Source organism: Oratosquilla oratoria, chromosome 24 (genome assembly GCF_046742065.1).
Source record: "Oratosquilla oratoria isolate Oo_2021 chromosome 24, ASM4674206v1, whole genome shotgun sequence".
In the NCBI taxonomy this organism is placed as follows: domain Eukaryota; kingdom Metazoa; phylum Arthropoda; class Malacostraca; order Stomatopoda; family Squillidae; genus Oratosquilla; species Oratosquilla oratoria.
Genome location: NC_134800.1, coordinates 36988111 through 37011927, shown reverse-complemented (window position 1 = coordinate 37011927; position 23817 = coordinate 36988111). Strand labels below are relative to the sequence as shown.

The 23817-nt window shown below is 44.5% G+C and overlaps 1 protein-coding gene across 1 annotated transcript in view; it reads right to left on the bottom strand.

Annotated features, from left to right (window-relative positions):
• The window catches only part of LOC143038564 (THUMP domain-containing protein 1 homolog), a 479094-nt gene that overhangs the window by 248621 nt on the left and 206656 nt on the right, over positions 1-23817 (bottom strand). The window lies entirely within an intron of this gene.

Below are 23817 nucleotides of genomic sequence, written 5' to 3'. Positions count from 1 at the left end.
CAATAAAATACCTATGTCAACCGACCGTCCACTGGTCCATGAACCGACGTTGCCATATTTCGATCCTCCCACAGTCGGCAACAACTGCGACATCTTGAACAACCTACTTTTGTACCTTAACCACTTGAATCCTGACCAAGCTAAGGAGATTTCTGAAATTATTTCTAGTCACAGATCCTTGTTCCGAGACAACCCTGGTCGTTGTAACCTGACGTCCCATGAGATTCAACTGTATCCAGGAACTTCTCCTAGCCACCACCACCCGTACCGATTACATCCCCAGAAGAAACTGATAATGAAGAAAAAGGTCGACTATCTCATGCAGCACGGCTTAGCAGTTCCCAGTAATTCTCCGTGGGCATCTCCGTGCGTCCTAGTCCCCAAAGAAAACGGACAAACACGACTATGTACGGACTACCGACGAGTCAATGCAGTTACCATCCCTGACGCCTACCCTCTTCCTCGGGTCGACGATTTAATTGACAAGGTGGGAGAGTCCAAGTTTATTACTAAAATTGACCTCACTAAGGGTTATTACCAAATTCCTTTGGCTCCACAAGTTTGTCCCATCTCTGCATTCATCACTCCCTTTGGACTCTTTGAATACACCGTCATGCCGTTTGGGTTACGTAATAGTCCGGCTACGTTCCAACGTACCATGAGTTGCCTATTAAAGGACATTTATGGGGTAACTGTATATTTAGATGATATATTCTCCTAATTGGCAGAATCATGTACAACTACTAGATGTCGTAATGTCCCGAATGGAAGAAGCCAACCTCACCGTCCAACTTCCCAAAACCATCTTCGCACAAGCTACAGTGACGTACTTGGGACACGAGGTGGGACAAGGCGTCGTCCGGCCGAAACGAGCCAACATCTCGGCCATTCTCGACTACCCGGCTCCCTCTACTCGGAAAGCACTCAGGCGTTTTCTGGGTATGGCCGGATATTACCGAAGGTTCTGTCCAAACTTCTCAGAGGTATCCTTACCCCTCACCCGAATGACAAGCTGCTCCATACCTTACTCCTGGACTCCGGAATGTCAGAACGCTTTCCTGCTCCTAAAAACCTTCCTCACGCAGGATCCAGTTCTGCGTTCACCTAACTTTGACGTCCCCTTCGTTCTACAGACGGACGCAAGTGATCAAGACGTCAGAGCTGCTCTTCTCCAGGACCACGATGGGATATTGCATCCTGTCGCATACCACTCGGCTCAACTAGATCAACACCAAAGGCGGTATTTGACCACCGAAAAGGAGCTACTGTCCATCATCTCAGCCCTGTGGAAGTTCGAATGCTACGTACAACCCAGCTCCACCCCTTTACGAATATTCACAGACCATAACCCACCAGTATTCCTTGAACGGAACAAGAACAGTAATAGGAGGCTGTTACACTGGTCCTTGGTTCTCCAACAATACCTGCTCGAGATAAAACATATTAAGGGTTCAGAGAATGTTCTTGCTGATACCCTTAGCCGTCCTGATTAGAACTCCCAACTCATCTGTTCTCCTGAGTTGATGAGTACAGGGGGGGGGGGGTTGTGATGGCCCACCAACCTCCGTGTATTTAAAATGTCTGTATATGTATAATATTCTGTATTCATTGTATAATTATGTATGTACTGTAAATTGCTTGTATACGTGTGGTTTTCCTACTCTCCTCCCCTTCGATCCTCTCCTTACTACTCGTCTGAAAATCCAGACTAGTTCTGTCCAGTTCATCCTTCTCCTTCCTCCCGTCCTCGCCAGCACTATATATACTGCATTCCGCCGGTTCCAGACGGACAATTTTCGTTGGCTACAAAGACGTAACTTACCCTCCCACATCGCTTTTCGCTCTCTCCAAACCCCGTAGTGTTCACACGTAACTAAACTGTATTCTCATGACTTGGTTTCGGTTCAGGTTGAGGAATTATTTGTGTCTATTGATTAATTTTACGTCAGCAAATCACTTCTCTGCTAGAGGGCACTTTCCCATGAGATACACTTTGCTACTACACACCACCAGTTGCTGAGTTGCTTTGACACTGATCAGACGTTTAGCTCGCCGTCAAGGATCAAGATTTGGCTGCCTTCTTCCCGTTATCCTTTGGAGCGGAAAGGCTTCGCCACAGCCTGCAACGACACCCGTTATCCATGTAGGAGCGGGTGAGTGCCCTGTTTGGTGCACTTGTGGAGTTTACGACTTACTGTGGCGGTACATTGCCTATTGTGCCGCCATGTCTGATGCCCCGGATGGTTCGCTCGGCAAACGGCTTTCAGGCGCGGAGGAAAACTCTGGCCATGGAAAGCATGTGAGGACAAGCTCCTCGCATAGGAAGGGCTTGTCTGGGTCCAGAAACAGCTCTTCCCAACGGGAATGTTCTAGGAAGGTACGTCGGCATACCCAGGATAACATATCTGGCAGTGGAGGCGAGTCTGATCCTCGACCCAATCTCTCTTTGCCTTCTACCTCACGGGATGAGGTTAATTCTCCACCCTGGACCTTGGTGATGGAAACTGGCTGAGCTGCGGAATGATATGGAAAAGTTGAAGAAAGAGAGAACCCTGGCTAATGACGGCGGCACCGGCGTTACCGCCACACAAGACTGTGCAAACCAAGATCGAGAGAATACAAGGTCTACTCAACAGCTAACCAGTATTTAGGTAGTTTGCGCAGTGACGTCACTAGAAGTGCCTGGCCGAGGGTTCGTTGAAATTCCGGCCTCAGTCCAGGTGTGGCTGGAGTCGGGAACGTGTCTCCGTTTTCTTTTATAATATTTATGCGGGTTGGAGAAAAGGGTAGCCTCTATCCATTTCAAAAGGGCATCATTTTATCATGTACCTCTTTAAGCAGCTTATTTGCAATGATAAGTCAGCGATATAATGTTAAATATATCATGACTTACAGGCTTAATCAAGATGAACTTGAACACTTTTTTGGATGTATTAGACAAATGGGCATTGCACATCAACATCCATCCCCTGTGCACTTTAAGCATAGATTAAGATCTTTCCTTGTGGGCAGAGTCAACAAGTTATTTGGAGGGCACCATAATGTTCAGTGTGTAAATAATGATATAAATTTAACAGGATCATCCTTTTCTGATGAAAGTCCAGAAAAGCAGTCGTCTGGTAATTCAGATTTAAACTCTGAACTAATGGTGTCCTCTATGCTTTTTGCAACGCTAGACTTTGAAGACGTGGATGAAGAGGGTGAAGGGGATGATATTACCTTAGAAGAGTCCAAAGACACTCTAGAGAACTGTATTGAGATTGAAGCACTGAGGTATGTTGGGGGTTTCATTGCTAAGAAGTTCCCTCAGTACACCTTTCTTGCCAGTGAAATGATAGAAAAGGAGACGTCCAGCTGGTGCTCCAGCAACTATGGACTATGGGACCATTGTGTTCTCTTTCCCTACAAGAACTGACGCTAAAACTTGTGATGCTAATGGCGCTCACGCAAGCTGCCAGAGTGCAAACATTACATTTGTTACGGTTTGGGAACATTCGTATTGGCAAGGATTCTATTTCTGTTTGGTTAGGAGGAAATGTTAAACAATGTAGGCCAAAATTCAATGTGCGGGTTGTGACCTTTAAAGCGTACAATAAGGACAGTAGGTTATGTGTGTGTGAAACGTTGAAAATGTACATTGCAAGAACTGAACAATTCAGGAGTGTTGTGGATCAAGAGAACGGGAACTTACTCATTAGCTTAATTAAGCCACACAAAAACGTGACAAAAGACACTATTGCGAGATGGATTAGGACAGTGCTTCATATGTCGGGAGTAGACACTAAAAAATACTCGGCTGGCAGTATTCGGCCTGCTGCTGCGGCGTCAAAAGCCAAGGCCATGGCTGTGCCAATAACGCATATCATGGCAAAGGCTGGGTGGTCGAGGGAAGCCACCTTTGCCAAATATTACGATAAGGAGATTGTTCCGGAACTAGACATGTTTCAAGAAGCTGTACTGCAATAGTTAGTGAGCTTTTGTTGGATGGAAGTTTCATCCTTCTTGTGGCAAGCTACATGGTTTTATAAATCTCATATTGGAATTTGGCTTTTGGTTCTCTTCTTTCTTCCCCACATTTACATCTTGTGTACTTTCCACCTGTCAAAGTACGACACCCACATGGCTTCAAAATCTCATGGGAAAGCGCCCTCTAGCAGAGAAGTGATTTGCTGACGTAAAATTGATGAAGTACATGAGACTTACCATAGGTCAGTTGAAATGTGCTTCGAATTTTAAGAAGCAAATCACCTCTGCTAGAAGGGAGCTTTCACATGCCCTCCACTCCCTCCCTACGCTATGTAGCGTCTCATGGTTAAAGCACTTCAAGTGATAAGAAATGATGACTTACTTTTCATGTGGGTGATCGTACTCTTTAAAGTCTGGTGGTGTGTAGCAGCAAAGCGTATCTCATGTGAAAGCTCCCTTCTAGCAGAGGTGATTTGCTTCTTAAAATTCGAAGCACATTTCAACTGACCTATGGTAAGTCTCATGTACTTCATCAATTTTTTGTTGTAAAGATATTATATTTGTTTTGTTGACTTTGTTATAAATCAAATTAGTTATTTGTGTTACCTTCCGTTTGGATTTTGCCTTAACCACATCAAGGCCACTAAGTACGAACCCCTCCTAGACAGAAAGTCCTTATATCCTTGCGGAAGGCATAACACAATGACAGTGAGAAATGCAATGTGCACATCCCTAGCCTGATATATAGACCTCTAGTCCCATTGTCAGCAATGAAGGATCCCGCTGCCACAGTAGCTAGGTTGAAGGAGGTTCGTGACAAGAGACTGGCCCAGCCCCTGGAATCAGTTCTCAGGATGACAAGTACCTGCGAACTAATACCAGACATCCTAACAGAGCATGCATATCACCGGGAATGTTACCAAAGGTTCACCATGAATCTCAGCCGCCTCCTCAAACTTTCAGTATCAGCTACTAAGACTAATCCAACACGCTCCAAGCAAATCCGTAAGGATTCATCTGGTGATAAGACACTGTTCTCACCCAATTGCATAGTTTGTAACTCGACAGGAAGACGGAAGGGAATGGTTAAAGGATCATGGACTACTGAGGGCCTAAGCCTTTTCGAATATGGTGGATGGCAAGCAGTTTTTGAGGTAGTGGACAGCAAATCTGATGAGAAGTTACTACTTCGGATTAGGGGCCACGACCTATTTGCTGCAGAAGCGAAATACCAAAGATCCTGCAGGTCTACATACACACAAAACCCTGGAAAATAGAGAAGTGTAAGCCTTGCAAACAAGAACATAACTTTAGATGATGTTCAACAAGTTATCAACAAAGACATCATACTGGGTAAGATGATAATGAAGTGTCAGATCTAATGGGGGTTAAAACATGTCAAACGTGTTGGCCAACATGTTTGACAACACGATGACTGAGAGCATGTTCTAATAGGAATTTAAGAAATAAAAGTATAGATGAATTGCATGGAAAACTAAAAGAACTTGACCCTCAGTGCACGCGGGATGATGTGATGAAAAAAACCAACTGTCTTCGTAGTTCTTTTAAAGTCTGGCAAATCATACATACATATACCAAGGCTTTTTCCCCCTTACAAAGGAGGTAGCCAAAAAGGAAAAGGCATAAAAACATTCCCACCCATTCCATCCCTGAATACACTCCACAACCCTCCACCCTCCCTCTTATCTAAGCACCTCCTGATGAAATATACACACCCACTTTCTGGTATTTTGAAGACATGATGTTTACGTGATCAAGACGTGCCACAGGAAAGCATATCAAGTTTGCATTATGTTGATGAAGATGCGAGTTGTAAGGATTTGGCCTCTTATTTTATCTATTTTATTTATTTTTTGCCATGGGTAGATGATTTTCTAGGACCTTGGAAACACGACAGATGTCACTCCATCACAACTGGAGAAGTTCTTGAGTTACGTCATATCGGACGCACCAACGCCGACTTGCGCAATCGATAGCACAAGATATTTGTCATGCAGCAACCCGTGGTGACTGGAAGCTTCCCAAGCATGTGTTGATATACTCGACACTGCGTCACCTGTTTAGTAGCGAATAATTCATCACCTTCCTGAATTGTATGGGGCATTCGGAAAGCTACTCATTCTCCTTAGAGCTGGAAAGAGCACTTGCTAAGGCTGTAGCACAAACTTCAAGCTTGCTCTCAACCCAAATCATTCGCTTTCCTGATGCACCTTCAGTGTTCCACTCGGAGTTTGATCATTTTGACCAGTTATATAACACCCTAACTTGAATGCAGTCCATTCGCACTGTACATAGCATCATGCTGCAGGACACCAAAAGCAAACCAGAGGATCATGGCGGAGTTCATGTAACAATTCCATCCACTTCATGGAAAGACAGCATGAAACAACATACTAAGAAGCTCGCTTCAGTTCAACTCTTCCCGATTCTTATGTTACACAGCATTAAAGTCCTTAACTTGCCATACGACAAAAAACATACCCAGGCAGTGACGATGCTTTCCGTGACACGGGTATGCAACACTTACTGTGGTTGTTGATCGGATGAAGAGTAGCAGCTTAAGACAAGAAGTACCTGAGTGGACAGGATTCATTACGATGACTGGCCAAGTCCCTCAAAGACTAACAACGATCAACTATTACCTTGTGATAGCGAGCCCCATCACTGACAAGACTGTGAAAGTGTCTTCGATATGCAGAAGCCACGAAGTCCAGCAGCATCCGTACGTCACCACCACTTTCGACTTGGGGGTATGCATGAAAGTTTATCCCCCCGTTTGGAAAAACCAAGCAAAATGTGGGAAACATATAATTCTGATCGTTATGTACCACCTCATTTATGCGTACATGGAAATGATAGGGAAAAAGATTGATGGATCGGTCTTCTCGGACATTTTGTTGGAAGCTGGGTTGATAGATTGATAAGCTCAGGTTCTCTCATAGGACTACTCTCCGGTAAACATTATGATAGAGCAATTCACTGCAAGATCATGGTGGAATGTCTTGAGAGACCTCTGTCGCAGTACCTCAGGAGCACTGGTGAAGACAAGCTACAAGCATCATTTCAGGAGGAATAAAAGAAAATGATGGCAGACCTGCTGACTTACCCTATACCAGACTCTCTAGCAATAGCACAAGCTGATCCGGCAATACAAGCGTACCTCGATGGCTTTCAGTGGTTTCATAACAGCGTGAGGACTGGGAGATGGGACAACTCAATGCCGCCGACACAACGCCAGGACAAATCAACGCTAATGAGCGTTTCGGAACATCGCGAGGAAAGTTCGACGCAAAGGGTTTGTAAAGTACGATCTGATAACACCTTTTATTTCATACATATCGTTAAACAGTTAATCCTCCTCTGTATTCTGAATTATTGTTTACATATATATTTTGTTCGAAAGTTCCACCGCAGAGTGGGCCCATTTGGTGCACCTCAAATTATTATCTTTTTTTAATACAAAGTTCCGAGAGAATTGGAGTTTCAATCATTCATTTATGATAAATGAATGATTGAAACTCTTTGGCACTTGGCAACCAAGTAGTAACCAAAACAACGGTTATTACAATTGGTGACCCTCGCTCCGGACAGCCCAGTTGCTGCAGCTAGCCCAGCAGTTGCTGAGCCCAGCGGATGCCGCCGCAGTCTCCAGCCGCCGCCACCGCCCGGGAGCTGCCACCACCGCCGCCGGGGCTGCCACCGCCCGGGAGCTGCCACCACCGCCCCGGAGCTGCCACCGCAACCCGGCCGCCTCGCTGTCTCCTGGGGAAGCGATTCTCTGCCCGACGCTGCCTCGTCTTCCTGTCTTTCAAGGACCCAATTCTCTGCCCACTTATAGTGCCCACAATTATGAATTATAATGCCCGACAGTGTTACTTATAGTGCCCAGGCAGCATCGATGCCGCCAACTCGATGCTGCCGACTCGATGCCAGCTCGACTCCGTTCAAGGGGTCCTGTGTCTTCATAACTGAAAATGTACAGTGTTTATGTTGTTATTTATGTTTGTCTTGACCTGTACTTTGTGTTTTTTTTTCTTCTCTCTGTTAAGTGTATTGATTTGTGTGTGTACCTCTTGTTTAGCTATTAAGTGTCATGTCCCGGACGTCCGGCAATTGCTGTCTTTTGTATTTTGACTTACTGGCGCCAGTTCTTATTTCGTTTTGTTGTATGTGTTTCTTATGTACCTTCATTATGTTGTATGTGATTCTTATGTATATATTCTTATATTCTTGTTTATGTATTAGGGTGTGCTAATGTTATTCTTTTCCACACTTTTGTATTCACCTTTGTATGTGTGTGGACTGTGTTATGTTTGCTTTTGTCTTGCCTGGTCATTTCTTTTTGTTTGCTCGGTATGGTAACCGAGTGGTGGTGGCCGAGCTATGTAATGGTGGCATAGAATATTCTTTGTGTTGTACATACGTATTTGTAATATTGTTTATTATTATTGTGAGATATGACACGTCTCCCGAATGCCAGACAACCGCATCCCAAAGCAGTTTCGCTATGGCGAACTTTCCCATGGAAAGCGAAAAGTAGGTGGACAGAAAAAGCGCTTTAAGGACGGCCTGAAGGTCACACTCAAGGATTTGAGCATCAGTACGGACACCTGGGAGTCGCTCGCTGCCGATCGCCCCTCCTGGCGCAGCGCTGTAGCTGCAGTGGGCTATACAGCGGAACAGCAGCGCCTCAATCAGGCCGAGCAGAAGCGTCAAGGAAGAAAGGCCAGGACATCCGGCACAAACACCATGGCTCCTACCCACTTTTGCCCTAGATGTGGGAGGGACTTTCTCGCCCGGATAGGCCTGGCCAGCCACCTTGGGACGCATCCTTCCTTAAAAAAAAAAAAAAAAGCAATATCATGGCCATCTTCGACTTCGAAGGGCGAACATGTGCATTGTATATTATATATCATATTATATACATTATTGTGAGAACCAAGTGTTCGTTTGGGCGTGTATGTTTACCGCCAAATCTGAGCGTGGTCGCGTTGCTTAGCGTCAGTCTTGATCTTGCATACCAAGCGACCGCACGCTCGTTTTTGTAGTGCTTGTAATTAATACAATATTTATCATTATTGCATTATTTGACTATTTCATTGGCTTGTTGATTGTTTCACAGCTGTGTTAGCCTGTGTATTGATGCGTACTAATTACTTGTGTCCATCAACTTTGTGGAACATTTTGCGTCAGGATATTGGATTACACGCCTATAAAATTCAACTGGTTCAAGAGTTGAAGCCTAATGACCACCGACTGCGCCGTACGTTTGGCGAATGGGCCGAAGGATTAATTGCTGCTGATGATGAATTTCCCAACAAAATTTTATTCAGCGATGAGGCACATTTTTGGTTAAATGGTTATGTTAACAAGCAAAATTGCAGATTTTGGAGTGAAGAAAATCCCCAAGCATATGTCCAGAAGCCCCTTCATCCTGATAAAATAACGGTTTGGTGTGCATTATGGTCTGGTGGAATTATTGGCCCATATGTCTTCCGAAATGACGAGGGCGAGAACGTAACCGTAAATGGCGAGCGCTACCGTTCAATGATAAACAACTTTTTGGTGCCTCAACTGCAAGGTATTGATATTGCAGATAAATGGTTTCAGCAAGACGGAGCCACTTGCCACACAGCGGGACAAACCATCGAATTACTGCGGGAGACATTTGGTGACCGAATCATCTCCAGAAATGGACCTGTGAATTGGCCACCCCGTTCATGCGATTTGACTCCCTTAGATTATTTTCTTTGGGGATATGTTAAATCCAAGGTGTATGCTGACAAACCGGAAACAATTCAACAGCTTGAGAACAACATTCGACGAGTTATTGCAGAAATACAGCCTGATTTACTAAGGAGAGTCTGTCAAAATTGGACTGCAAGATTGCGGTACATTCGCTCGAGCCGAGGAGGCCATATGCCGGAAATGATATTTAAATATTAAATGTCATAATGTAATCTTTGTAATGGTATCAAATACATGGGTATTAAATCTTATTTTTAGTATTTTTTATACCTTTGAAATTCTATCACTCTAAAATAAACACCCTTTATAATTTTTGTTTGCTCTGTTTACTTTGTACAATTTATATGTTCCTTGTTTTGCAGCTTGGATTTGTTTGTTGCATTTACTTCCCTTGTACAACTGATATGTCTATTGGTTTTCCAGCTTTATTTTTGCTTGCTCCATTTACTTTCCGTGTTCAATTGATGTCCCTTGATTTTGCAGTTTGTTTCCTTATTGTTGACTTGCATCATATTTGTTTGCCTATTCTCGTCTTAACATGACTTCCATTCAGGAGCTTAAAGAACATGCTGTAGGTTTAGGCTTCACAGGAGGGGATATCGGCAAGTACGTCATAGAACAACGTGAAGAACGTGAAAATGAGCTTCAAGCCGATCTTTGTTTCATTATATGAAACAAAGATCGGCTTAGCTGAACTTGAAGCAGAGAAGGAGAAGGTCATGATTGAAGCAGAGAAGAAGGCCAAGATTGAAGCAGAGATGGAGAGTTGGTTCGTGTCTTAGCGTCTCGGCAATCTACTGCAACGCCACATAATAATCCTGTAAGTCGTCCTAAGATCCCTCTATTAGAAGAGGGAGAAGATATTGCCTCTTACCTTGACCGTTTTTGAGATGCTGAAATACTTGAGGTGATTCCGGACAGCTATGCCGTGAGACTGGGAAGCTTACTCACGGGCAAGGTTGCTGATATGTACACCTCTCTCTTTGCTGATATCACAAGGAACTATGAGCTGTTGAAGAAAGCTTTACTATCTGGCTTCAACAAGACTACTGATGGTTACTGTGACAATTTCCGGAACGCCAAGATTTCTTCAAATGAAACGTTCCTTCAGTTTTCATTTCAACTGACCAGACTGTTCCAGGCATGGTTAGATTCTTCTGATGTAGGTAACACTTTTGATAATTTGAAAGACTTTATGATCCCTCCATCCAGACTTGTGTGCTTTTAGCAAAGAACAGTGACCCTCTACGTTAATTGAAGCCATTCAAATAGCTGACGATTGGAGATCAGCCCATCTTACTCTTCCTTGAACTTCAGTTCCCAGCTCAAAGAAGTTTGCTTGACCATCCAAGCCACCTAAGGTAACCACAGTGCGCCCAAATTCTTCTAGCAGCCAAAAGGAACCCCCATCCCCTTTGACATGTCATGGTTGTGGAGAAGTTGGACACATTCGTCCTCGTTGCCCTAGGAACCCCTGTGCCTTCAAAGACACATAAACTACGCAACCACATAAGGTAGGGTTTTGCCTATCTGATAAAAGTGTCCCTCACTTCCAAGCTTCTGGTACCATTAACGGAGCTTGGGTGTCTACTATCATTTGGGACACTGGCTGTTCCTGCGTGGTTGTATCAAATGAGATATTACCATATATTGATGTCACAGGTTGCAGTAAAATCTATGTTGCTAACTACTTGGGCCAAGTAGATGACTTTCCTCTCATCTCGTTACCTTTGATGTCCTTATTACGAAGGGTGGACAGACATCATCAGAGCACCCATCAAATTTGCTGGTGTCTTGATCAGTAACATTCCAGGCATTAAAGATTCTAATATATCTGAATGTCCCTTCTTCAGTTGATGACTGCTATTCCACATCCGGTGCAAACTACTTTGCCCTCTCCCAAACATCTAGTATGTGCAGTCCAGACCAGAGCCAGCAAGATGAAACGGATTCACCCCTTAGCTCTGCCTGCTCTACAGCCTCTCTATGTGACGCCCGATAATTTCAGTCGATTTCAGTCTTCGTGTGAGACACTCAGCTGCGAGAGCTTAAGTAGCCTCGGGAGAAATAGACCAAGTGAGGAACAGGTCTACCTACCAGTTTTGTCATGACGGACGGCCTCCTCGATCGGAAGTGTTCGACTTCTGATCGTCCCGAAACGGCAGGAAAGTCTACATTGGTTGTTCCCCTTCATTGTCACTCTATTATTCTCTCTACTGCTCATGAAAGCCCTTTGGTTGGACACTTCTCCCACCGGAAGACTGAATTAAAGGTCGCAGAACAATTCTACTGGACTGGCATGGAAACAGACATCGGAGTCTTCTCTCGCTCTTGTGACAAGTGTCTACACTTCTCAGCGAAGGGACGGGTACGACCAGTCCCATTACAACCCATGCTCATAGTCACTGAACCTTTTGCCCGCATTGCCATTGACTTGGTTGGACCACTTTCTTCAGCATCTTCCGACGGAAAAAAGTACATTCTTATCTTGACTGATTGTGTGACTGTATTTACCGAAGCGGTTCCCTTAAAAGAGACTGTTTCCGTCGCTGAAGCCTTATTAACTAGTTTCTCGATAGTTGGTATCCCCCAAGAAATACTTTCAGACCAAGATACCCAAGTTACGTCCAATTTAATGAAAGAGCTCCATCAAATGCTGGGTGTGAAACCTATCTTCACCACTGAATAAATGCTATACTAATTTTCCTTGTGTGTGACTTTGTATCTAATGCAGTATTATTATATAAAAAATTAGAGTCTGAGAATGTAATCTCGAGCAGGAGGAGCGGCCGAATCACCGCAGGGTTGTTTGGGTGGATGCATGCCAGCGGTGTCGGGGAGTTGACGGATGTCGGTTCTGGCAGATTTACTGGCAGGGAATATGTGGGCATCCTTGAAGAGGTTTTCCTGCCGACAGTTAGGGCTATGGTATTTCCTGATGGAATGCCCTTCTACCTTATTCAGGACAACAGCCCTATCCATACCAGCCGAGTTGTTCAGGATTGGTTTCGCAGACACCCCGACATAACACTGTTGCCACATCCACCCAGATCTCCGGACCTCAACCCAATTGAGAACCTATGGGCGGCCATGACGAAATACATGCGGCAAGACCACACTCGCAACCGCATCGCAGTTGTCGACAATGCCTTGCAAGCATGTGAACACCTGCGAATTGAGGAAGGCATATTCTTAACTTGCTAATTAGTGGCATCGATGCATCGACGCTTGAACAGTGTTTTGGCAGCGGGTGGTGGGAATACAAAATATTAATCCTTAATATATTACCAATATTTTATTTACCTATTTTGATCTTAGTGAGATATGCTATTAACCTTTAGGTAATATGATATCAATGCGTGTGAATAGCACCTGTCATATCAATCGTCTGGCAATGCCTAATGCGGGGTTATCACTATTGGCCAAACATAAAAAATATGTAAAAGAAAGGCAATTAATCAATGACAAAGTGTTTTATTATATTACATAATACTTGCGAATTAAAAGCCTCTTAATTTATGATTTGCCTAACATAGCCAAAATATTGTTGGAACATCACGGGTACCAACAGTTTCCCAGCGTGAACAACTTGTCTCAAATAGTTTCGTTGTTTCGTGTCAAAATGATTAGCGTGATTTACTAACGATAGTTTTCTGTGCAGCTGTACCTAATCCCAACCTTGTTTGCTCTCAGAGAACTCCCGAGCGAGCGGACTGGGTTTTCTGCCTTTCAATTGCTTTATGGCCGTTCGGTTAGAGGTCCATTATCCGTTTTATGAGATCTATGGGAAGATCGCACCCTCCACTTAGAAGAAAAGATCAGCTTCCAGTACGTCATCGAGCTGCAGGAGAAGCTGGCCGAATGTTCTTAGATTGATGCACAACAGGCCGACATCAGTAGTTCCCGGTACAAGGCTAATTTTGATCTTAAGTCACAAGATCGTCAATTTAAACCAAGTGATGAAGTTCTGGTGTTCCTGCCTGGTGATACCAGTAAACTCCTTATCACTTGGAATGGGCCCTATAAAGTACTGGAAAGACGTGGTGAAGCAAATTATTAAGATTCCTCGGGGACCTAGGCTTTATCATGCTAATATTTTAAAAATATATCATCGCAGAGCTCATGTGCAGCATTTGGAACTGATGGATGAGATTTCCGCCACAGAAGAACTTGCAACCCCAGGGAACGAGAAAGTATCTGTCATCGATGAAGGAGACCCTTGTGATCTTTTGCAACTGCCTCTGACACCTGATGGCATACTCGCTCTTCTTCTACTAACAACCCCTAAGTGGGACAACTCAACCCGGATCAGCTATCCCAAGTTCAAAGTCTTATGAGTGAGTAAAAAGATTTTTTTTCTGGCAAGCCCGGATGTACATCCAATCTAACGCATGACGTACAACTTACCACTACAGACCAGGTACAAGCCAAGGTGTATCTAGTGCCAATCCACCTTGGACCTGTCTTCGAGGAAGTCGAAAACCTCTTCCGGCAAAGGATTATCTGACGATCCTCTTCTCATTGTTCACCTGTTGTCATGGCAAGAAAAAACTGATGGGTCCTATAGGATGGCCATCGACTGTCGCCAACTAAATTCAGTCCGTTTTCCATGCTGAGCCCACCTGCAGCATGGAAAATTTGTAAAAATTCTCTGGCGCTAGATACTTTAGTGAACTGCACTTCTGCAAGGCATATTACCAGGTACCTCTTTCAGACAGAGCCAAAGCTCTCACTTCTTTTCCCACTCATCTAGGTTTGATGGAATTCTGACAAATGCCATTTGGTCTGGTCCAGGCAGGGGCTATCTACATCCGTCTGATGAAACTAGTATTAGCCGATTTACCAAATGTATGTTTTTATTTTGATAACATCTTTATATTTCCTGCATGCTAGGATGAACATCTTGAAGCTGCACGTCACGTTTTTAAACGTATACGGGATCACCATCTAACCGTCAAGCCGTCAAAGTGTCGATTTGGAGTTTCTTCCATCCAATACCTCCGCTTCATTTTGGACAGAACATCGTTACGACCTCAGCATAACAAAATTGAGGCTATAACCCGCATACCTCCACCAACTAGTAAGAATTTATTTCGGACTTTCCTTGGCCTAGTCTCATTTTAGAACATGTTTATCCCTCAGGCTTCGGACTACACCGGATCCTCATTTGATCTGCTGAGAAAGCATACCCCAGAACCTCTCCCTTGGTACGAAGATCTTTTGAAGCGTTTCCGCCATTTAGAGACTACTATACCTTCCAACCTGTCTTCCGGTTCCTTCGTCCTTAGGACTGATGCTTCTTTTTATGACCTGGGAGCTGTCCTGCTAATGTCCACACCCTTTCGCATATGCCGGTAGGAAACTTCTTGATCGTGAGAAAAAATACTCCACCATCGAGCGTGAATGTCTTGCAGTTGTTTTCGCCATCTCCAGGATTGATTATTACCTCCGTGGCAAAGAATGTATTAGAAGTTTACAAACTTCTATTATATTTGGCTACTTTCAAAGGAAAGAATGACCGGCTTCTTCGTTGGGCTTTAGCCCTTTAGGCATATAAATTTAGAGTTGTTCACATTGCTGAAAAGGGCAATTTAGCTGACCTCTTGACCAGGTCCTCTAAATTTCTTGTTTTTTTCTATACTTTAATTCACTAGTAATTTATCATACTAACATGGTTTAATCTACCCCTACTAGATTCTTGTCCCGGGGTGGTGTAAGGACCCATTCCCGTTCCTACATTGTTGTTCGTGTGACGACCGGTAACAAGGCAATTCGTTGTGGATGCGCTAGTAATCGTTAAGCTCCCTACTTCACCGAGACTGCTCGTTTACGTATGAACCCAACAAGCGAGGCTTTGTTCATGTGTTTCGAAGCTCGGGAGGACTGTGAATGTGCGAGGCGTCCATGTTAACAGTTTTTGGGTATACATGTAGTGTTAGATTACTACACACTAGTGAAGGCACACGTCAGAGAAAAAAAGGAATTATGAAACTCATTTTTCTTGGGAGTTTTTTATTGGAATTATAATGCGAGTACAAGTGACCAAAACCGATGTCTTGTCGGCGAAACATAATTCTTTATGCAAGAATGACATAATACACATTTAATAGCACCACGGCTAATTTAGTTTATAAAATACAATATAATCTTTACAGAATAATAGTACTAGTGTTTACAGACATTTACACAGATATGAGAGGTAACATTATTAATGTTATATTTCCACAATGCAAGTTTTAACGGGGTGACAAAGAAAATTACTTGTGCGCAAATTCTACAGAAAACTAATCTTGAAGGCATGATCTTGCTACATTATCCCCCCCCCAATACCCCTTAGTGACAAGGTAAGAGGAACGAAACCTTAGTCTTTAGGCGAGACGAATTGTCAGCAGGATCAAATGTCACCGACATGGCACGTGTTAGGCCTGGTGTTAGCGTGTAGGCTGATAGGGGTCCGGGGACAGGCAGGCGGTTCGGCTGGCAATCCGGAAGCGGCGGCTGGCTAGCATTAGTCCGTGGACGAGGAGGCGGTGGGCCACCCTGTACTGGCCTGCGGCAGGCGGTGGGGGTGGGGCAGGCGGCTGTAGCGTCGGCAGCTCGAGCGGCGACGGCAGCATCGGCTCGGGACGACGTCGGCGGTTGGAGACGGCGGGGGCCAGCAGGCGGTGCGGGACATGCAGCGGCGACTCAGCGGGCGGTCCAGGACAGGTGGCAGTGGCAGCGACGAGAGCTCGTAGCGGCGGTGGCGGCTAGAGGCAGCGTTGTCGGCAGCTCGGGGCGGCGGGGGCCAGCAGGCAGGGTGGGCGGGCGACTACGGCAGCTCGGAGCGGCTGGAGACTGCGTTATCAGCAGGTCAGGGCGGCGGCGGCTGGAGGCGGCAGAGCGGTGCGGGACATGCAGTGGTGACTTAGCGGGCGGTCCGAACAGGCGGCAGTGGCAGCGACAACGACAGCTCGGAGCGGCGGTGGCGGCTAGAGGCAGCGTTGTCGGCAGGGCAGGGCGGTCCGGGACTGGCGGCGGTGCTGGGTAGTGACGGCTCAGGGCGGTGTCGGCTCGGAGGGCAGTGACTGGTAGAGGCTCGCCTCTCCAGGGAACAGTGAGGCGGCGGCCGAGCAAAGGTTTGCCTTTCCAGGAGACAGTTGGGCGGGCAGCCGTCGGGCGGAGGTTAGCCTCTTCAGGGAACAGCGAGGCGGCGGCTGAGCAGAGGTTCGTCTTTCCAGGAGACAGTCGGTGGGGCCGCGGTCGGGCAGAAGTTCGTCTTCCCAGGGAAAAGTGAAGCGGTGGCCTGTGCTGTCGAATTGTAGAATTCGTCTGCTATTGTGGAAAACAAAAGCTACTGATGACGCTGTGTCGACAATTCGTAGAATGTGTAGAATGTAGAATTTTATTCTTCTTCTGTTAGCTAATGAATTTAATGAAAATTAATTTATAATAAATATTAATATAGACTATTAAAGGCATTATTACTATTGATATGTATACAGACAATGAAAACGTAAAGATAATTGAGTTCTTTACTATGCGCATCAGTTCGAAGTGAACGGAATCTAATATTTAGATACATATTTTGTCTGTATTCTTTTGTAATTTTTTTTTTAAGATTTCAAGAATATAACAATTTATCGTAAGTGACATAGATGGCGTATTAAACATGACGTCATATTTTGGCCGGGTTTTGTTTTCTTCGTCACCATTCTCTACCATGGCTGTCATTACACCCACGTCCACTGACCAGGTAAGTCTTTGTTTTCTTTTCAATAATAACTCTACCTTTATTGCATTAAAACGTGTTCATTTTAGACGTAATTAGATATTATTATGTGGGTATTGTAGTTAATTATTATTTTCACGTAATTTTTAGATTGATATGGCTCCTAAGAGGAAATTTAGAGATGTCTTGATAGCTGACCCTGCTTTCCAACCATGGTTGTCTTCCGTAATAGAAGACCCTGAGAAGGCAAGCTGCGTATTCTGCAAGAGAGTTTGGGGCTCATTTGACAGCCATAACAAGGCACAAGGAGACAAAGATGCATATCCGCAATGCGCAAGAATTCGAAGATCTACCCAAGCAAGACACTTCATCTTCTCCTGTAGGGTTATATATTTCCTATTTACTTATCTATTTAATATGAATAGAGAGCAAGTTTAAGGATAAATGTTACCTCAAAAATTATACATCTAATGAGTCAAAAATACGTGTATAACATAGTTGAAATCCTTTTCAGGTTGGTGCCAGTGTTGCTGTAGCTGTGGCTCTCCTGATGGCATTCATTGCAGAGCACAATCTTTCATTCTCCATCATTGACCATATGGTGGAGTTAATGAAAGTTATGTTTCCTGACTCTGCAATTGCCCAGGGGATTCACATGCATAAGACAAAATGTACCGAGACCATGAAGTCACTGGCCAACGCCATCACAGAAGATCTCGTGAAGAAGCTGAGGATATACAAATTCTCAATCATAATAGATGAGACAACCGATGTCAGTTGCACCAAAACGTGTGCTGTACTCGTAAAGTATTTTGACTTGACCAGCCACAAAATGAACACGTGTTTCTTCTCTTTGATCAACCTTTATAGCAGTAGTTCTGTGGGATCAACAGGGGAGAACTTATATGAAAAGTTAATGGAGACACTAGATAGTCAGAACATCCCAAGGAGTAATTTTATTGGATTTGCAGCGGACGGTGCCTCAAACATAATGGGAGAAAGTAACTCTTTAACCAGCCGCCTCAAAGATAGTTTGCCTGGCATAACAGTATTTCGCTGTATATGTCATTCCATCCACCTTGCAGCATCAGAGGCAGCTAAACAACTTCCTCGTAAATGTGAAGATCTGCTAGGAGATATATATTCCTTCTTTTCTCATAGTGCCAAAAGGAAGCACGAGTTAAAGATTTTTCAATTTTTTTGCAATGTCAAGCCACATAAGATCCTGCACCCCTGTCAAACACGCTGGCTCTCATACCATGAAGCTGTAGCTCGCATCTTGGAGCAGTGGCAACCTCTAAGGCTTTACTTCATCGAAAAAGAATCAGAACTAAGGTTACTTTCAATTCAAAATATAATTGAAAATATGCGAGATCCCTCAGTGAAAATGTATCTTACATTCTTAAACTATATTCTCCCTAAATTTAAGAAAATAAATCTAATGTTTCAAAGTAATGAGCCAACTATTCACTTACTGTAAGAATCCATCACTGAACTACTCGGAAGTTTATTGAGATCTTATTGTAGTGCTGAATATTTTAGAAACATCAATATAGCAGATATAGATCCTACAGATGATAAGATTTTCTTGCCAACCAATCAAATTTATTTGGCACCCGAAATGCACCAATTATTCCAGGATCAATCAACCTTAAAACATCCTACATTAACAGATGTGAAAACAAGATGTAGGGATTTCCTCATCACAATGGCGGTGCAAATCAAAAAAAGGTTCCCAATTGATAGCGACCTATGGAAAATGGCATCTTTTTTATCACACAAAAAAATAATGGACAAACGTACGAGGGATGAAATGAATACGCTTGTAGATTTTACAAAAGCTGTACCACGACTGTTTTCAGGAAATATAAATGAGCTCGATGATGAATGGCGCAAACTTCATTTTGTAAATTTTCCTGAAGAATGGAAACGCCTCAGTGCAGATTTTTTCATAAAAATTATGGATTTTGAAGACCACACTGGCCATAAAAAATATATTAAAATTTTGCACTCTTCGCTCTACAAGTCCTCGCACTGCCTATATCAAATGCTGACGCCGAAAGACTTTTTTCAATTGTCGGAAATATTAAAACAAAAATTAGAAATTCTTTACAGATCCCCTCACTCACTGCTTTAATAAAGGTATCTGAAGCGGTCAAGGCTGATGGGGGATGCATTAAATTTAATCCTAATAATGCTTTGTTATCAGTGTGCCGATAGATTCTAAAATAAAATGTAACCTTGGTTAAAAAAATTATCATTACCCCTTATTAACTGAATTAACCGAGTATTCAATTAATTTAAAGATTTGGAGCAAAATAAATGATAAAAATTAAAGGTACAACAATTATATAGGCCCTATCACCTTTAGCGAGGTGTCCCATAACAACATCGTTTTCTCTTATACAAGGTAAATAGAAAACGTGTAGAATTAGCTTATGTAGAAGAGCGACAGCACTGGCGGTGGCCCGGCAGAGGATCGCCTCAGGCAGGGCGGCAGTAGCATCTCCGGGGCGTGGGCGGTAGCGACACCAGCTCCGACGGCGGCACTGTCAGCAGCTCCGGCGGCGGTAGGACCTCCCGGGTGGCGGCTACATCTCGGTTAAATGAGAGAGGGCAAAAGTACCAAGGCACCTATCGACATAGGGGTCCCCTAAGGCTCAGTAATAGGCCCCCTCCTCTTTACATTGCTCATCGCAGACGTAGAGAAAGGTGTGCGAAGAGACACGGTTGTCACTGCATATGCCGATGACATAACCCTGTGGAGGAAGTCGAAGCACCGGAGGCCAAAAAAGGACTCGGCCCAGCACAAAGCAGAGCTCCGTCGATTCCAGGGTCAAATCGACCTAGTGGTGATCCAGCTTAAGGGCCTCGGGTTCTCGCTCTCGGCCGCCAAGACAATATATATGCCTATCCACCAGATAGGATTCAATAGTGGAACCACATCGAAATCTGTGGAACACCTGTCACACCTGCGAAGTCCGCCCGGTACTTAGAGGTAATATTCCAGACAGACGGCAGATGGACTCACCACATACAAAAAGTCACTCAACGCAAAATGAGCTCTCAAACTTGTCAGAGCCATTCGGCAGGAACCCTGGGGACAGCACCGGAAAACGCTAGTCCTCGTCATTCAAAGCTAGTGCGGTCAAGACTCCTCTTCGGGACGGCAGTGCTACATGGTCCGTCAAAGGATGCAGTCAATAATAAGATGACCCAAATCGAATGCCAAGCCCTCGATCGGTCCCCCCACGAACAAGCTGGCATTCTGCAACTCTGGCGCCGCATCAAGAGAGATGCCTGCCGGTACCTCTTTAGTTCAGCCAGAGTACCGAACTTAACTGACGAGGAACTCTCCAACAAATGAATCACGGCCCCACCAACGGAACCCCATTGCGGACTACCCACCTCCATAAAAGATATGCCTCCAAGCCGGACTTCAGCCTAGCGACCGCCTTCTAGTGGCCCAAGGTCAGGAAGACCCCTTTCCTCCCTGGACCTTTTCACCACCTGCAGTGAAAACCGAAGTTTGTGGAATGAACCGCCAGGCAAACCACCACCTACTACTTGAAAACACCAAGAAACTACTTGCGGAACACTATGCAGAGGAGTTCCTAATATATACTCACGGTTTTGTACTTGACGACGGACGCACACGAGCTGGCTTCTTCCTGCAACCCACCAATGAGTCCTTCTCTATAAGACCCCCCCATCACCACCACTACTATTCTCACAGCCGAACTCGTTGCAATCCGGGGGGCCCTCGTCAAAGTTATCGCCCTACCACAAAAACCACCACGAGTCACGGTCCTGTCAGACTCTCGTTCCAGCCTGGCAGTTCTACAGAATGTCCACTGCAATACAAGACTCGACGTCTTAAATTACAGCCTACGTCTCTCGGCAGAGGTAGCCAAGCTGAGCATCCGTCTCCAGTACCAATGGGTCCCCTCTCATGTGGAACTTCAGGGAAATGAAAAAGCCGGCAGTGCTGCTAGAAAAAGGAGCGCTAGCCCCCGAGGAAGAAACAATATCCATAAAATTCACGGCAAACGATGCTTACAAGAAGATAGACCGGGCCGTCTAGGGCATGTGGAAGACAGAATATGCCGCCACTGCTACCTCCCGGGGATGGCCAACAACGACCTGGCTCGAGGCCAACGACTCCAGTTTCTCCTCACTGCCCCCACGCATTGCGGCCATGGTATCCCGGCTCCGTGTAAATCACTGGCGGACCAAGTTCACACAGACCATCTGCTTCTGTGGCACGGGACTAGTGTCCTTCAGCCACTGCACCTTCCTAAGCTCCAACCTAGAGCAACATTTTAGCCCCGTCCGAAGCTTCCTTGATGACCCTACCACTGCCCTAAAGCGCCTGCGTAAAAACAGCCTTATAGACGCCGGTCGAAGACTGTGAGACAGTACTGACAGCCACCATCAAAACACATTGAACCTCCCCACTACCCTCCAATCTTCCAAGAAATAAGACACAAAAATTACATAAAACACACTTTAATAGTCTAAAAGCTAGTCCCTAAATCGGCAAAAACAGCTGGGAAAAAAGTGGGGGAGGGCGAAAAAGAGAACTGCGAGGATTACCCGCCGCCACATCTCGCCGCAGTCTTCTCGGCTCCCGTCACAGTCTACTCGACGACAAGTTTTCAAGTCACTACCGTTCTCCGAAAGGAAATAGTCTTCCTAGTGGGCTGGAACGATTCTCCCACACATCACAACCATCTACTGTTTTCCGTCACTGTTGTACGGTGGTCAAGGTATTGAGTATCTTGCATCCCATTTGTGTTTTCTGTCAGACCCGTTGCGTTCCTGAAGGGACTAAAAAATTCGCCTGCCCATAACATGTCGGTACGCTTTTGTGTTGTGTTCTTTATTTCTTGGCATACTCCCTTTGATGGTTGACCTTATGTGAAGTGTTCTACAATCCTTTAAAATATTTATAGCTTTCCCGTGTTTTTTATTCGATCCCCAGTAAATATAAGAGCACCTCCTGGACTTTTCCGATCTTGTGTTTAGGGGCCAAAAGAACCTAGTTCCTCGTTTGCCCTCGCATTCAGCTACCGCTTGTGGCATAGCACAGTGTACAAGATTGCCATGGACACTTGCAAGATAACTGTGAATGCCAATTACATGATTCAAGTGAACTGCAACTCACGGCGTATAATGTCTTGACTTAAAGTATGTAATTCACGATGTATGAAATATGATACTGGAAGTGTTACAAATCTGGATTTGAGTCATATTGTATTGGTTCGTTATATATATAATCGTGTGAAATAATGTTGTGATACAATATTGTAACCAAGGGATGTAAAGTACAGATTCTACGACGCTCCTGTCGTATTGCTCCGCGAAAGTAGTGCAGAGTGCATGTTATGGAAATGTGTTACTGTACACTGACAATATGTTGTATTGGAGCCAATAAAATGTTGAGTATTGTCAAATTGTGAACCAAAGAGGACATGTATGAGTTACTATAAAGTACTGGAATTGTTAGCCTTTGAATACACAGAATGGTGACGTAGACTACCTCGTTAAATATAACCTCATGGCGTCCCTTTTGGTAGCGGTCTGTCACGGGAACAAGACGTGCATTGGAAAGGCAGAAGAGACACCTTTCTTATTGGTGAGCATTGAGTGAGAATGCGATTTCACTATGATGATATTTGAAAGTAAAAGATTTGAAGAGGTCACATTATTAACAACTGATATGGTTTCTCAGACCATGCATGGAAGAGAATAGTAGGCAGCGAATTATAAAAGAGCCATAGGGCGAAATAATCATGGAAGTTTCAATTACGTCAGTGCCAAGTGAAACTATGTAATGTAGGAAATCATGGTGTAAAGGATGTGTTCAAAAATGTAAGAATGTAAATTGTTCAAATAGTTAAATTGATTTGTCAATGTAATTACAGAGACCATAGTCTGTAGAACCACAAGATAGGCCCTAATGCTTCCAATAAAGGCATGCGTCGACATGACAACCAGAGTTTCATGTACCTCAAAGACAAAAGGGCCACAGGCTGCGACAATAACAGAAACTCTCATGGGTGAAATGCTGCCAAATCCTTCAACAGAGATGTGGAGATCAATTGTTGATGACTTTTCTACACTTTGGAATTATCCTGTCTGGGAGCTTTGGACGGCGAACATTTAACCATTAAGGCTCCACAAAATAGTGGATCTCTTTATTTCAACTATAATAAGACGTTTTCAATGGGAGTAAGCATCACAATACCAGGATGCAGAGCTGAATAAGCGCATCGGCAAAGCAGCAACAACATTGGCTCGTCTTGGAAAGCGTGTATGGAACAACGCCATGCTGACCACCAACACCAAGATCGTAGTATACCAGGCTT